This window comes from Entelurus aequoreus, linkage group LG22 (assembly GCF_033978785.1).
Source record: "Entelurus aequoreus isolate RoL-2023_Sb linkage group LG22, RoL_Eaeq_v1.1, whole genome shotgun sequence".
In the NCBI taxonomy this organism is placed as follows: Eukaryota; Metazoa; Chordata; class Actinopteri; order Syngnathiformes; family Syngnathidae; genus Entelurus; species Entelurus aequoreus.
This window is the reverse complement of record NC_084752.1, coordinates 17,152,218-17,169,335: the sequence shown is the minus strand read 5'-3', so window position 1 is coordinate 17,169,335 and position 17,118 is coordinate 17,152,218. Positions and strand designations below refer to the sequence as shown.

The window sequence follows — 17,118 nt, the reverse complement described above, 5'->3', positions numbered from 1 at the left end:
AAGCCAAAATCACTGTCGAGTTCCGGTCTTCTGCCATTTTTTATATGTCTTTTGTGCGTCATTGTTCCTTATCGAGTGCGTCAATGTCTTGCTGTTATCCCTATCTGCTCCATAACAACTCGAATCCTTTAGACAGTCAACACATTCTGTAGACAGGTTGGCACGACTTAACATTCACTTTTGTCCCACTGGCACAGAATAGGAGAGAAATCAAATGAGCGTACATTCCCATTAGACATACAATATAGGTCAAAGGTCAGAAATTCTACTACACTACATTCAGCTCGCTACTCACTACTGATTTTTATCGATCTGTTAATGCACACTTTGTTTGTTTTGGTTTGTCAGACAGACCTTCAAAGTAGGATCTATCGCATGCCTGCGTTTCACCAATCAAATACAGTCACTGGTGATGTTTGACTCCGTTTCACTAATCATATGCAGTCACTGGTGACGTTTGACTCCGTTTCACCAATCATATGCAGTCACTGGTGACGTTTGACTCCGTTTCACCAATCATATGCAGTCACTGGTGACGTTTGAATCCGTTTCATCAATCAAATGCAGTCACTGGTGACGTTTGACTCCGTTTCACCAACCGCATGCAGTCACCGGTGACGTTTGACTCCGTTTCACCAATCGCATGCAGTCACTGGTGATGTTTGACTCAGTTTCACCAATCATATGCAGTCACTGGTGACGTTTGACTCCGTTTCATCAATCAAATGCAGTCACTGGTGACGTTTGACTCCGTTTCACCAATCGCATGCAGTCACTGGTGACGTTTGACTCCGTTTCACCAATCGCATGCAGTCACTGGTGACGTTTGACTCAGTTTCACCAATCATATGCAGTCACTGGTGACGTTTGACTCCGTTTCACCAATCATATGCAGTCACTGGTGACGTTTGACTCCGTTTCACCAATCAAATGCAGTCACTGGTGACGTTTGACTCCGTTTCACCAATCGCATGCAGTCACTGGTGACGTTTGACTCCGTTTCACCAATCGTATGCAGTCACTGGTGACGTTTGACTCCGTTTCACCAATCAAATACAGTCACTGGTGACGTTTGACTCCGTTTCACCAATCAAATGCAGTCACTGGTGACGATTGACTCCGTTTCACCAATCAAACAGAGCCAGGCAGTCTCATGATTAACAAGCTTAAGCTTACATGAACTCAACATTAAATTTGAGGAAGCACATCACGGTAAGTAACGTTAGTAGATATTTTGGCTGTCACCGTAGGCTGATGTTAGCTTTCCTGCTATGAATCACTGTCAAATGTACATCGTGTGGGGACATTTATTAACGCACTGCAGCCTCATAGACACACACACACACACACACACACACACACACGCACACACACACGCATTCATAGAAACACCAGTGTGTTCCCAGATGCAGCCCACACCTATCAGTTTATGGTTTGCGTAAAGGCTAACTTGTTATTTTCCTTTGTAATCTCTGCCTACTGAGCCTATGGTGCTGTTAAGTTATTGTGGCCCAATTTGCCTTATTTTTTTTATGTTAATGTATTATTATTTAATATATATTCTTGGTTTAGTTGCTTAAGAGATATCTCTGGCTCTGAATTTTCTCATTGCTATTTTTATGTTTTTGTGCATTATTTGTTGCCGTCATCGTTAAACGAACAGGTTACTCATCAGTTACTCAGTACTTGAGTAGTTTTTTCACAACATACTTTTTACTTTTACTCAAGTAAATGTTTGGGTGACTACTCCTTACTTTTAATTGAGTAATACATCTCTAAAGTAACAGTACTCTTACTTGAGTACAATTTCTGGCTACTCTACCCACCTCTGAAGGTGTTTAGTAGAAGATGAAAAAGCACTGGTCTTACCTGGGTTGCTGACTCGGGAGGGGATGCTGTGCTACCAGGAGGACAAAGAAAACACAAAACACAGGTCACTGCCGTGGCCTTGACATATGAAGACATATTGCTGTGAACGTAATTTCCCTTACCCTCTAATTAACCTCTCTTTGTTAGATGCATCATGAGCCGCACACAATGCCACACACTAAACCAGTTCACATACTGGCCGTCAATACTATTGTCATGCTGTGGTTGTCACAGATTTTTGGGAATGTGACATTTCTACTGAAATGACACTTTTGTCATTATCGACATTACATGTTGCCTTAGTATTCATTGAACTGTCTGATAGGTATCCTTCTCTTTTTTCTAATAAAGTGTAAAATTGCTTGGCCATGTGCCTGCTAACTAAATGTACCGTATATTCCGGACAATAGGGCGCACCTTATTATAAGGTGCATATTATTTTTATTTTTTTTTCTAAATGTAAAACACTTCCTTGTGGTCTTCATAAAATGTAATGGTGGTTCTTTGGTCAAAATGTTGCATAGATTATGTTTTACAGATCATCTTCAAGCCGCTTTCTGACAGTCGCTTCCGGACTGCCAACCATTAAACGATGACATTACCATTTTGATGATATCATGTGAATATGTAATCCCCAACACCAATTGTTAACAACTTGAAGTCATTAAAGATAGCTTATTTCGACTGACAAAATGTTTTTCTGGATAAAGGTTCCCCAGGTAATTGTTTTTGATCAAACCGTAGCTAAAACGCCGCGCAGCTGCAAACAGTCTGTACAAGCCCAACATGAGTCTGCACAAGCAAAGTCCGTGTGAGCGCAAAACGGATCTGTGCGCACGTTAAGTGTGGCTAGGTGTGTTTTTTACGTGTGATCATTTTTTGGCACTGTTTTGATGCCAAAAACACGCAGATTCCCGTAATCATATGACAATATGTACTAAACCCAAAACCAGTGAAGTCGGCACGTTGTGTAAATCGTAAATAAAAACAGAATACAATGATTTGCAAATCCTTTTCAACTTGTATTCAATTGAATAGACTGCAAAGACAAGATATTTAATGTTTGACCTTAGAAACTTAATTTAATGTTTGCAAATAATCATTAACTTAGAATTTAATGGCAGCAACACATTGCAAAAAAGTTGGCACTGGGGCATTTTTACCACTGTGTTACATGGCCTTTCCTTTTAACAACACTCTGTAAACGTTTGGGAACTGAGGAGACCAATTTTTTTAAGCTTTTCAGGTGGAATTATTTCCCATTCTTGCTTGATGTACAGCTTAAGTTGTTCAACAGTCCGGGGTCTCCGTTGTGGTATTTTAGGCTTCATATTGCGCCACACACTTTCAATGGGAGACAGGTCTGGACTACAGGCAGGCCAGTCTAGTACCCGCACTCTTTTACTATGAAGCCACACTGTTGTAACACGTGGCTTGGCATTGTCTTGCTGAAATAAGCAGGGGCGTCCATGATAACGTTGCTTGGCTGGCAACATATGTTGCTCCAAAACCTGTATGTACCTTTCAGCAGATGTATAAGTTACCCATGCCTTGGGCACTTATACACACTCATACCATCACAAATGCTGGCTTTTGAACTTTGCGCCTATAACAATCTGGATAGTTCTTTTTCTCTTTGTTACGGAGGACACGACGTCCACAGTTTCCAAAAACAATTTGAAATGTGGACTTGTCAGACCACAGAACACTTTTCCACTTTGCATCAGTCCATCTTAGATGAGCTCAGGCCCAGCGAAGCGTTTCTGGGTGTTGTTGCTAAATGTATTTCGCTTTGCATAGTAGAGTTTTAACTTGCACTTACAGATGTAGCGACAAACTGTAAAGTTAAGTTAAAGTTAAAGTACCAATGATTTTCACACACACACTAGGTGTGGCGAAATTAATCTCTGCATTTGTAGTTACTGGCAGTGGTTTTCTGAAGTGTTCCTGAGCCCATGTGGTGATATCCTTTACACACTGATGTCGCTTTTTGATGCAGTACCGCCTGAGGGATCGAAGGTCCGTAATATAATCGCTTACATGCAGTGATTTCTCCAGATTCTATGAACGTTTTGATGATATTATGGACCATAGATGGTGAAATCCCTAAATTCCTTACAATAGCTCGTTGAGAAATGTTGTTCTTAAACTGTTCGACAATTTGGTCACCCATTTGTTCACAAAGTGGTGACCCTCGCCCCATCCTTGTTTGTGAATGACTGAGCACTTCATGGAAGCTGCTTTTATACCCAATCATGGCACCCACCTGTTCCCAATTAGCCTGTTCACCTGTGGGATGTTCCAAATAAGAGTTTGATGAGCATTCCTCAACTTTCTCAGTCATTTTTGCCACTTGTGCCAGCTTTTTTGAAACATGTTGCAGGCATCAAATTCCAAATGAGCTAATATTTGCAAAAAATAACAAAAGTTTTCCAGTTCGAATGTTAAATATCTTGTCTTTGTAGTCTATTCAATTGAATATAAGTTGAAAAGGATTTGCAAATCATTGAACTCTGTTTTTATTTACAATTTACACAACGTGCCAACTTCATTTTGGGGTTTGTAATATCTGAAGGGCTACATAATTTAGTAACCACTGAGATTGAATAAATCTGCTATTATTCTGCTATATGTTCAATAGAGTTCAGTATAATTTCCATATCGTTAAGTAGTCTTTTAATTGACTGGAACAATTCTGTCCACTATTATGCTTCAAACATGGCTGGATGACAGTGAATACATTAAATCAATCAGGCATAGTTGGAAACTGTTTCACACATGTGAATGTTCAAAGCATGAATGATGTTTGATATTTCATCTTCAACTGTATTAAAGGGAAACCATCTTCTAAAAAATATTCAGCAAGCATATGGAAGTGAGTGCAAAAAAAAAAATGTATGTGTCAAGTCTGATGGATCATTTTCAACATTTCAAAGGCCCCAGAGAAGTGCCCAAAATGAGGTTATGGATTTCTATTTTTAAACCTGTAAGACGACTTCCAGTAAAATGCATCATGGTCAATCATCTTTATATTTGCATTATTTGTGTCCCTACAAACTGTTAACAACGTGATTTAATGCCTTCACGCTAACCTGCCACTTTACTCATCACAGGAGTTATTATTTGCACGGTCTCTTTAGAGTCACGGTGGGAAAGGTCACAAGTGGAAGCCCAAAGGTACAAACAGCGAGCACTCACTAGCTCATGTTCCCTTGATAACAGACTATTCCTGGCTGCAGTGAGAAACGCAGATAAGAGGGAATCAAAACGCCAGGCTATCGATGACGACTCAAGCTGAAGGGTGTTCATGTTCTTTAAGGTCTGAAATAGAAGTTCTAGACTGGGTCCGGTTCAAACAACAACAACATATGTTCTATAATATGTAGTTACACTCAGAATTCAAAGTGAATTGCAACATGTCCTGTGTTTCTATTGCAGTTTGTAAAAGTGAAGATGCATACAATCTTACTGTATGATTCAAACTGTGTCTTTTGGAAGCTGTGGTGTGAAAAGGTTAGATCATAGGGCCAGATCCGGCCCGCAAATTAATTATCTATGGTGCCAGGGATGATATTTTGTAACTTATATTTTTATTAAAGGCCTACTGAAATGAGATTTTCTTATTTAAACGGGGATAGCAGATCCATTCTATGTGTCATACTTGATCATTTCGCGATATTGCCATATTTTTGCTGAAAGGATTTAGTAGAAACATCGACGATAAAGTTCGCAACTTTTGGTCGCTGATAAAAAAGCCTTGCCTGTACCGGAAGTAGCGTGACGTCACAGGTTGTGGAGCTCCTCACATCTGCACATTGTTTACAGTCATGGCCACATGCAGCGAGAGCGATTCGGACCGAGAAAGCGACGATTTCCCCATTAATTTGAGCGAGGATGAAAGATTTGTGGATGAGGAAAGTGAGAGTGAAGGACTAGAGGGCAGTGGAAGCGATTCAGATAGGGAAGATGCTGTGAAAGGCGGGTGGGACCTGATATTCAGCTGGGAATGACTAAAACAGTAAATAAACACAAGACATATATATACTCTATTAGCCACAACACAACCAGGCTTATATTTAATATGCCACAAATTAATCCGCATAACAAACACCTCCCCCCTCCCGTCCATATAACCCGCCAATACAAATCAAACACCCACACAACACACTCAATCCCAAAGCCCAAAGTACCGTTCACCTCCCCAAAGTTCATACAGCACATATATTTCCCCAAAGTTACGTACGTGACATGCACATAGCGACACGCACGTACGGGCAAGCGATCAAATGTTTGGAAGCCGCAGCTGCGTACTCACGGTAGCGCATATCCAACTCAAAGTCCTCCTGGTAAGAGTCTCTGTTGTACCATCTCCACAAGCATGCGTATCCAACTCAAAGTCCTCCTGGTAAGAGTCTATGTTGTCCCAGTTCTCCACAGGCCAATGGTAAAGCTTGACTGTCATCGTTCGGGAATGTATACAATGAAACACCGGCTACGATATAGCCGCCATGTGTTTGTGTTGCTGCAGCCCGCCGCTAATACACCGCTTCCCACCTACAGCTTTTTTCTTTGCTGTTTCCATTGTTCATTAAACAAATTGCAAAAGATTCACCAACACAGATGTCCAGAATACTGTGGAATTTTGCGATGAAAACAGATGACTTAATAGCTGGCCACAATGCTGTCCCAAAATGTCCGCTACAATCCGTGACGTCACGCGCAAACGTTATCATACCGAGACGTTTTCAGCAGGATATTTCACGGGAAATTTAATATTGCACTTTACTAATCTAACCCGGCCGTATTGGCATGTGTTTCAAAGTTAAGATTTCATCATTGATATATAAACTATAAGACTGCGTGGTCGGTAGTAGTGGGTTTCAGTAGGCCTTTAATTATTTTCCAAAAATAACACCAACCAAAACATATAACAAACAGAGGAAAAACAAAACATACAAGACAAAGCAAATAAAACCAAACAAAACAAAACAATCCCCCGCCCCCCCACTCACACACACATTCACACATCCTTTGAGAGAAGCTTACATGAACTACAGAAAATCCAAGATGAAAATAATTTTAAATTATAACAAAAAAGAAACCCAAAAAATGTATAATAATAATAACAATAATGCATACATTAACCATCTGACCAAACCAGTCTATTGACTTTTGCAGTCAAGATATTTCATCACAGGGCCCCATGAGTGCCCCCATTTTTTTGAGTGGATTGATAATATTCGGGATGATACTTGTTTAGTATTAGAACCGGCCCGCAGGTCACAGCCGCCTGCTGCTGTTTTGCACGCACCAATACTCCATCCGTGTTGGCGCTAGGATTTTTCAAAATGGGGTCCCGGGGACCCCATCAAGTCCTAAAAATGGGGTCCCACAGTAAATTTTTGGGGTCCCACTTTTTTGTAATTGTTTTGACAACAAATCATAAATGTATGCATTATCCTGTTATATATAAAAGGTTGTCATAAACGTTACTTATGTCACGGCCCAGGCGCACGTGCCAGTCCAGCTGCAGCAAGAAGCTGCAATCAATCACCGGCAATCAACACACCTGAGGCTGATGATGAGACCTGCCTTCATAAGCCAGCACAACCTGCTATCCCGGGCCAGAACGTAGTCATCTGTTCCTGTACAGTAAGCGATCATCTAGCTCTATGCACTCTTGCTCTCTCTGTGTTTTCCTCCCCGCCGTGTTGAATTGTCTCGTGTTCTCCTTGTCATCCTCTCTCCAGCCTGCCTTCGTTCCCACGTTATGAGCTGTGTGTCTCGTCTTCCCGCGTTCCCTGGCTGCCTCTTGGATCTCGACCTCCCGCCAGGGCACGGACCTTTGATGCCTCTCTTACCCCCGACTACCTGCCTGCCTCACGGACCTTTGATCCTGCCTTTCCCCTCTGGGACTTCCGCCTCTCGCTCAACACTCCCGGTAACATACAACAGTTAATTCACACACATAGTCGCACACCATACACACTTTTGGATTTGTCACACTCCATTTCCCTCGTTTATTAATATATTACTTCCTGATGTATATGTTGTGGATAAATATAATTAAATAGAGCTAATACGACGTCCCTCCTGCCTGTGCCGTCTCCTTCCTCCTGTACAACATAACAACTTAATTCAATAAAAAAATTAATAATAATACAAAAAAAAAAATGTATTCAGTTATAAACATTCATTCACTTTCTTCTTTCCTTCATTGATCTAAACTTTACCGCTGCCGGTAGTTTTTTCTATATTTGTATTGTAATATTTTCAGAATGTTTGCTCTATTTTTAGCCAAAGTAAGACAAAGAAAACAATCTGAAATGTTCTTTATTTTTTTGTTTTAATGCCATAATTTTAATAGTCCGTCCCGCGTGTGCACAGATTTTGTTCCATGCGGCCCCTGAGCTAAAATGAGTTTGACACCCCTGCGTTAGATCATCACCCACATCTGTTAGACAATATCTTAAACCAGGGATATTCAACTAGATTGTTTTGGGGGCCACATTTGCAGAAAGCTAAGCATGGGGGCGGGGGGTACAGACTTCTCTCTTCACTATTAGTCCTATTTTGTATATTCCGAAGAACCAGCATCCTCTACAGTAGACATTTGATTTTGGTCTATTTATTCTATTGGTCTATTTATTCTGTCAGAGTTTTTCAGGATCTTCTGCAAAAAAGCTTGTCAAAGATCACCTCTATGACATCACTCTAGTGTTTTTGTGCTGAAAAAATGTCAGCCTCTTACACGTTTTTGAACTGAACTGACAGGCCACTGGTTGAATAGCACAAATAATGAAAAAGAAAGGACCTAAAACCGAACCTCTCGAGCCGCATGCGGCTCTTTAGTGTCGCCCTAGTGGCTCCCTGGAGCATTATTAAAAAGGATTTGAAAATGGAAAAAAGATGGGGGAAAAGTATGTTTTTTGTTTGAGGACAAACATGACACAAACCTTCCCAATTGTTAAAAAAGCCCACTGTTTAATATGTTTGTGTGTATGCTTCACTGATGAGAGTATTTGGTGAACATTGTTTTGTCCTACTAATTTCGGCGGGTCTTGAACTCACCGTAGTGTGGATTGTGACGCAACAGTTTGTTTACATGTAAAATCTTCCACTCCTTCTTTGTCTCATTTTGTCCACCAAAATGTTTATACTGTGCGTGAATTCACAAAGATGAGCTTTGTTGATGTTATTGACTTGTTGGAGTGCTAATCAGACATATTTGGTCAGTGCATGACTGCAAGTTAATCGATACTAACATGCTATTTAGGCTAGCTGTATGTACATATTAGATAATTAGCCCTCATTTGTAGGTATATTTGAGCTCGTTTAATATCCTTTACTTTTATCCTCTTTGTATATTATTTTGCATGTCTCATGACACATTATGTGTATGTAATATTGGCGGCATTTCAGATAGTTGTTTGTGTGCCATGTTGTTCCAGACCACAGCAAACATTACAGAGCTTGCCAAAGATTGTAATAAATCTATTAAAAGAAGACAGCCTGCCGTTTCCTTTAACTTGGACACACACATCTATAACTTTGGCCATTAAAAGACAGTAATTTCCAGGAGTTATCTCACCTTCTGAGTAGCCTCTGATTTACTAATGGTTTCTAATGTTGTAAAAATGTGTAGAATAAATATTACATTTCAACATTTCTGTCGACGAAGATTTGCTTCAGCCTGCGGCACATAGTAATTTTGATAGTAGGCTATTATAGCTAATATAGATACTTACGTAATGTGTTGCCTTCATGATAAGACTTATATACGGCTTTTAATTTTTTGCGGCTCCAGACAGATTTGTTTTTTTGGTCCAATATGGCTCTTTTCAACGTTTTGCCGACCCCGGGTATAACTAAAGAAGTTGAACAAATGATTACTGACTGCATCTGACGTAAACAAGCTACGGCAACCCGTAAGTTCCATGAATTACATTACGAAGAAAATGTGTAAAAGCAAAAAAGGAGAGGACTTAAAGGGGTGCCTTGAGGAACACCTCAGTTATGTCAATCACAAGTTTGGACCCCAGTGTTCCGTGTTTTCTAGCTAGGTTAAAATGTCAATACAAGGATCTGCCAATGTGTTTACCGTGGTTCAAGTTCCTCGATACAACAGGAGCACTCTGGTGTTTTTAGGAAGTTGTTGCAAAACTGTTTGTCTCCCAAAATTTTGGACTGAACTTGGAGACTGGTATGGTGTCACACCTGAATTTGCCCCGGCGCCACCAGTTGAGTAGCCCTGTTTTAAACTGACCAAACTGTTTTAAACCTGCTCAGTGGCCTTATGGTTAGAGTGTCCGCCCTGAGATCGGTAGGTCGTGAGTTCAAACCACCGGCCGAGTCATACCAAAGACTATAAAAATGGGACGCATTACCTCCCTGCTTGGCACTCAGCATCAAGGGTTGGAATTGGGGGTTAAATCACCACAATGATTCCCGGGCGCGGCCACCGCTGCTGCTCACTGCTCCTCTCACCTCCCAGGGGGTGAACAAGGGAATGGGTCAAATGCAGAGGACAAATTTCACCACACCTAGGCAAGGCAAGGCAAGGCAACTTTATTTGTATAGCGCTTTTCATACACAAGGCAGACTCAAAGTGCTTCACAGACAACAAAGTGAAATGAAAGAAAATAAAAGCAAAATTAAAATGCAGACAATAAAAATAAAAACAGTGCAGACGTTAAAAGTTAAAAGATTAAAAGATTTAGCTGAAAGCTAAGGTGAACATAAAAGTCTTCAGTCTAGTTTTAAAAGTAGTGAGAGTTGGGGAGAGTCTGACATCTTCAGGAAGTTTATTCCAGCTATGTGTTGCATAGTGACTGAATGATGATCTCCCTTGATTTGAGTTTACTCTTGGAACCGCTAACAGATTGGTCTCAGAAGATCTTAGTGATCTAGAGGGCGTATATAGTGGGAGCATATCAGTGATATACTTGGGCCCTAGACCATGTAGTGATTTATATGTGAGCAGGAGGATTTTGAAATCTATTCTCTGATGTACAGGGAGCCAATGTAAGGATTTAAGAATTGGTGTAATGTGCTCACATTTTTTGGTCTTTGTTAGAACTCTAGCAGCAGCGTTCTGAACAAGCTGTAGCTGCCTGACAGTTTTTTTGGGAAGACCTGCAAGGAGACCATTACAATAGTCTAGCCTACTGGTAATAAAGGCATGTACAAGTTTTTCTAAGTCTTGAGCTGACATGAGCCCTCTAAGTCTTTTTACATTTTTGAGGTGATAGTAGGCCGATTTTGTTACTGATTTGATGTGACTGTCGAAATGTAAATCAGAATCTAAAATAACCCCAAGATTTCTGGCTTTATTTGAGGTTTTCAGGGACAGTGATTGAAGGTGTTGGATGACTTTAAACCTTTCTTTTTTAGCACCAAAAACAATTATCTCAGTTTTATCTTCATTTAGTTGTAGGAAATTTTGGCACATCCAGTGTTTGACTTGCTCAATGCACTGGCACAGAAGATCTATGGGGCGATAGTCATTTGGTGATAGCGCTACATAGATTTGGGTGTCATCGGCATAGCAATGATGGTCAATGTTATTATTTTGCATGATTTGTCCTAGTGGGAGCATATAGATGTTAAATAAAGTCGGCCCCAAGATTGAACCTTGGGGGACTCCACACGTTACGTTGGTTGGTTCTGATACAAAGTCACCAATGGAAACAAAATAGTTCCTATCTTGTAGATATGACTTGAACCAGCTTAAAACTGTGCCTGAGATCCCCACCCAGTTTTCCAACCTGTCCAAAAGTATTGAGTGGTCGACAGTGTCAAATGCAGCACTGAGGTCCAAAAGCATTAATACTGAAGTTTTGCCAGAGTCTGTGTTTAGACGGATGTCATTTATAACTTTAAGAAGGGCCGTCTCTGTGCTATGAAGAGGTCGAAATCCTGACTGGAAGTTGTTGTGGCAGCCAGTAGAAGCCAAGAAGTGATTTAGTTGTTGGAGGACAACTTTCTCAATTATTTTACTTATGAATGGTAGATTTGAAATTGGTCTGTAGTTGTTGATAACAGAGGCATCTAGGCTCTGCTTTTTTAGAAGAGGTTTAATGACTGCAGTTTTGAAAGCCTTCGGGAAATTGCCCGATTTAATAGAATTATTAACTATTTGCAAGATGTCTGTTGATAGGCAGTCAAAAACATTCTTAAAGAAGTTGGTAGGTAAAACATCAAGGCAGCAGGTGGATGACTTTAGAGCTGTCACCGTTTCCACTAGAGTTTTAGAGTCTATGGCATTAAAGCTTGCCATCATTGCTGTGTTACTTTTGCCTAAATGGGGTGGTGATCCAACTTTTTTACTTGAGATATTGATGGTGCGTCTGATGCCTTCAATTTTATCAGTATAAAAGAATGCAAAGTCATTGCATTTCTGCGTGGAATGGAGTTCGGCTGGTATTTGTGTTGGGGGTTTAGTCAGTCTGTCAACGATTGTGAATAGGGTTTTGGCCTTATTTGTGTTGCTGTTTATGATATTGGATTGGATTGATTGATTGATTGATTGATTGATTGATTGATTGATTGATTGATTGAACTTAACTTAAACAGCACACACACCTAATTTCGTATGGAGGGCCAAATGAGACATAAATACATATCAAAATCAAAAATGTGTCATTAACTTATTTAATGTAAATGTACATTGAATTATTTATGTATTTAATTTAATATTTAATCATTTTTAATGACTTAAATAATTATTGATTGAATTATTTTTTTCACGATATAACCAATTATTTCATGATTTCATCATATATTTAATTATTCCATGAACCAGTGTGTTAGCGTTTCATAAATTTATTTTTTCCATCAAACTTAGCCTTCAAGGTCAGTGGGCAAATAAAGTCCAATGATTGCTTTGGTCTGAAGCCTGGAGCTTTGGGATTCTTTCAAAACATGACAGCTGAGGAGGATATACTCGTACTTGTTAGACCTTGGAAGCAAGACCTGCTGACCCGAAGCATGTAGCTGTTAAAGTATGGGAAGTGACTTAAGTTGTCGGAGGTATTTACGCACTTTCCAGACCGAGATATCGACCTACTCCTCAAAGGATTCCATAGACAAGCGGGTAGTGCCGGATACCCGATCAGGCGTTGGATCGGCCGATTGACTTCGATGGCTGAGTTTGACGGATAAAATGAATTCATAAAGCGCCGACAAGGGCCAAACAAAATTAAATAAATAAATACATATTTAAATTATTTGTAAAATGTGTCATTAGTAGGGTTCTACGGTATACGGGTATTGGTATAGTACCGCGATACTAATGAATCATATTCGGTACTATACCGCCTCTAAAAAGTACCGGTCCCCCACCCCTCCACCGTCGTCACGTCGTTATGACCTGGCATCCACTGTAATGATACCAAGTATAGGAGCGTATCTAGATGATACTACTATGATTACGTCGATATTTTTTAGCGTCACAAAATCTTTTTTCCTTTTTTCAAAATGTATATTAGGTTTATAAACTCAGGAAATATGTTCCTGGACACACGAGGACTTTGAATATGACCAATGTATGATCCTGTAACTACTTGGTATCGGATCGATACCTAAATATGTGGTATCATCCAAAACTAATGTAAAGTATCAAACAACAGAAGAATAAGTGATTATTACATTTTAACAGAAGTGTAGATACAGTATAACATGTTAAATAAGAAAGTAAGCAGATATTAACAGTAAATGAACAAATAGATTAATAATTAATTTTCTACCACTTGTCCTTAATAATTTTGACAAAATAATATAATGATAAATGACACAATATGTTACTGCATATGTCAACAGCTAAATTAGGAGCTTTTGTTTGTTTACTTACTACTAAAAGACAAGTTGTCTTGTATGTTCTCTATTTTATTTAAGGACTTAACTGCAATAAGAAACATATGTTTAATGAACTGTAAGATCTTTTGTTAAAATAAAGCCAATAATGCAATTTTTTGTGGTCCTATTTAGAAAAGTATCGAAAAATATCGAAAAGTATTGAAATACATGTTATAATATATGCATCAGGTCAACACTAGTCATTATCATTAGTTAATGAAATTGTTAGATAAATCATTAAATAATTAAATTAATAATGAATTAAATCTTGAAATAATGATTTAAAACTTGAAGTAATGAATTAAATCATGATATAATGAAATAAATATGTAATTAAATAGTGAAATAATCAATTAAATCATGAAATATTAAATCAAATCATTAAATAAAATATTAAATAATTAAATGCAATTTTACCTTAAAATAAATTGACACATGTATGTATTTAATTCATATTATATATAATTAAGGACACATTTAAGTTGTGGATTAAATTATTAATAAGATATGCTTCTTTAAACCAGGGGTGTCAAACTCTTTTTAGTTCGGGGGCCACATGGAGAAAAATCTACTCCCAAGTGGGCCGGACTGGTAAAAACACGTCACGATAACTTAAAAATAAAGACAACTTCAGATTGTTTTCTTTGTTTAAATAGAACAAGCACATTCTGAAAATGTACAAATCATAATGTTGTTGGGTTTTTTTCACCTAGATGTAGCGGTTGATAATATTCTATCTTTATTTGTCGTTATTTATACTTTCTGAATAAATTATGTGACAATGTTCATCAGTCAACTCATTGGTGTTCGTTTTAGTTTAGTTTTAGTTTAGTTTTATTATTTCTTCGGTCAATGGTCAACAAAATAAACAAACAGATGTACATTCATAAACAAACGGTTGTACATTCATAAATTCAAAAATACATTGGTGTTTGTTTTCAATCTATCAAGATAAAAAAAAAAAAAAAAAATCTAAATACAGGATGTTATTTATGTAGTTTGCTCATTTTCCTCGACTGGTGCACTAACATCATGTGGTTTATTTATTTTTTTACATATGTAGCATGGTAAAATCACGGCACGATAACTTAAAAATAAAGACAACTTCAGATTGTTTTCTTTGTTTAAAAATAGAACAAGCACATTCTGAAAATGTACAAATCATTATGTTGTTGTTGGGTTTTTTTTACACTTACATGTTGCGGTTAATAGTATTCTATCTTTATTTGTCGTTATTTATATTTTCTGAATTAATGATGTGATAATGTTTATCAGTCAAATCATTGGTGTTAATTTTCAATCAAATCAAATTACAGGATATTATTTATGTAGTTTGCTCATTTTCCTCAACTGGTGCACTAACATGTGTTTTTTTTTTTACATATGTAGCATGGTAAAATCATGGCACGATAACTTAAAAATAAAGACAACTTCAGACTGTTTTTTTTGTTTAAAAATAGAACAAGCACATTCTGATAATGTACAAATCATAATGTTGTTGTGTTTTTTATACACTTACATGTTGCGGTTAATAGTATTCTATCTGTATTTGTCGTTATTTATACTTTCTGAATAAATGATGAGATAATGTTTATCAGTCAAATCATTGGTGTTAATTTTCAATCTATCAAGATAAAAAAAATAATATCAAAATCGAATTACATGATGTTATTTATGTAGTTTGCTCATTTCATCATGTGGTTTATTTTTTTAAAAATATGTAGCATCATCTACAAAGAATTGCTATTGAGACATCTAGTGGACACATTTAGAACAGCAGTTTCTTTCATTCAAAAATTTTGGCTCATTTTTATACTTAGCAAACTCATCCCGCGGGCCGGATAAAACCTGTTCGCGGGCCTGATCCGGCCCTCAGGCGGTACCTTAGACACCCCTGCTTTAAACCATAAACCAGGGGTGCCCATTACGTCGATCGCGAGCTACCGGTCGATCGTAGAGGATGTGTCAGTGCTCGCCAGCCGGGGATTAAAAAATAAATAAATCTAAAAATGAGCGCTCATCAATCTTCACCAATACGTCACTTTATTGACATTCACGGCACTCGAGGGTCTTGTGAGATTATTAAGAAAAAATTAGTTGAGAAACACTTTTTATTTCAACAGTCTCTCACGCCGTACCTGCCGTCAAAACTCTAAAGACCGACTGCACAGTTCCTATCTTCACAATAAAAGCGCTGCTTCATCCTGCCTGCGCTAACAAAATAAGAGTCTCAGAAAGCTGGCGTGCACAAGCTAGCAAGACACGGAGTTTGCCGTCAATATATTTCTTGTAAAGTGTGTAAAAACGAGTATGGAAGCTGGACGAATAAGATGCCAAAAACCAACCACATTCATGTGGTATTTTTTTCTCCCCATTTGAAAATGTGGACGTTATCTTCACCACTGTCTGATTCCAATCAATGCAAGTCATCAGACTCAGGTAATACACCAACTTATTTTCTTGTCTTCATGAAAGAAAGGAATCTATATGTGTTAAACATGCTTGTATTATCAGTAAACACATTTAACTTGTTAACAAAAACGTCTCTTTCATAAATAAATAAATATAAATGATATATACTGTATGAATGAGGTAGATCCCCTCGACTTGGTCAATTGAAAAGTAGCTCGCCTGCAGAAAAGGTGTGGGCACCCCTGCCATAAACCATTAAAATGATTAAATTATTTAGAGATGTATCCAATTTTGTCCCTCCATAATGTAGCAGTCAAACACATCAGGACGGGGTCCTACCGATGTCTCTCCCACTCAAGACAGCATCCTCAGGAATATGGCGCAAAAAGCCGCATGGAAGCAAGCACCCATCCATTATCTGCGGTGTGGGAGAAATCAATAGAAGTTGTCCACGCCGGATTCATCTATATTCTGTGAAGAGAATCCCCTCACAGGAGGGAAGGAAGATGAGTGGGTGGTTTGAGGGGTAGAGGTGAGGCAGGTTCAGAGACAGGGCGGCATGCCGCAGGGGAAGTTTCAGGATAGCGAGGTCAGAGAGTGATGAAGTTTCACGCGCGCTCGCACGGGCTGAAAGGACTTCATCCAACTTCTTGTCTACAAAGTTTCTCGGGTCGGCGACAAAAGTGGAAAAGACTTTGCAACACGCCGAGATGGAAAACAAGACAGTTGGGAGACATTTCGACACACATCCGTTCACGCACACAACATAACAACCGCATCACCTGTCACTGGGAGGCTCATTAAGCTGACAGGCGTTGGCCTCTCAGGGCAGGCCAAGATGTCAGAGCCCTCTCCCTCCTGTCATGGCATGATGGATCTCTCCAACCCGGGCTCGCCAAGCTGCCACTCAAGTCCACCTCCCTGTGGGCATCCATCAGGAAACACTTGCTAAGCATACTGTTGATCTTCTTATTTGCAAAC

The 17,118-nt window shown here is 38.9% G+C and overlaps 1 long non-coding RNA gene across 1 annotated transcript in view; it reads right to left on the bottom strand.

The window, feature by feature from the left end:
* LOC133639259 (uncharacterized) overlaps positions 1-17,118 on the bottom strand; it is a 63,301-nt gene that overhangs the window by 12,682 nt on the left and 33,501 nt on the right. The window contains exons 2-3 of the long non-coding RNA XR_009823759.1: positions 16,920-17,058; positions 1,870-1,895 (exon numbers count right to left, since the gene is read on the bottom strand). This is a non-coding gene — a long non-coding RNA (uncharacterized LOC133639259). The remainder of the gene's footprint in view (positions 1-1,869; positions 1,896-16,919; positions 17,059-17,118) is intronic.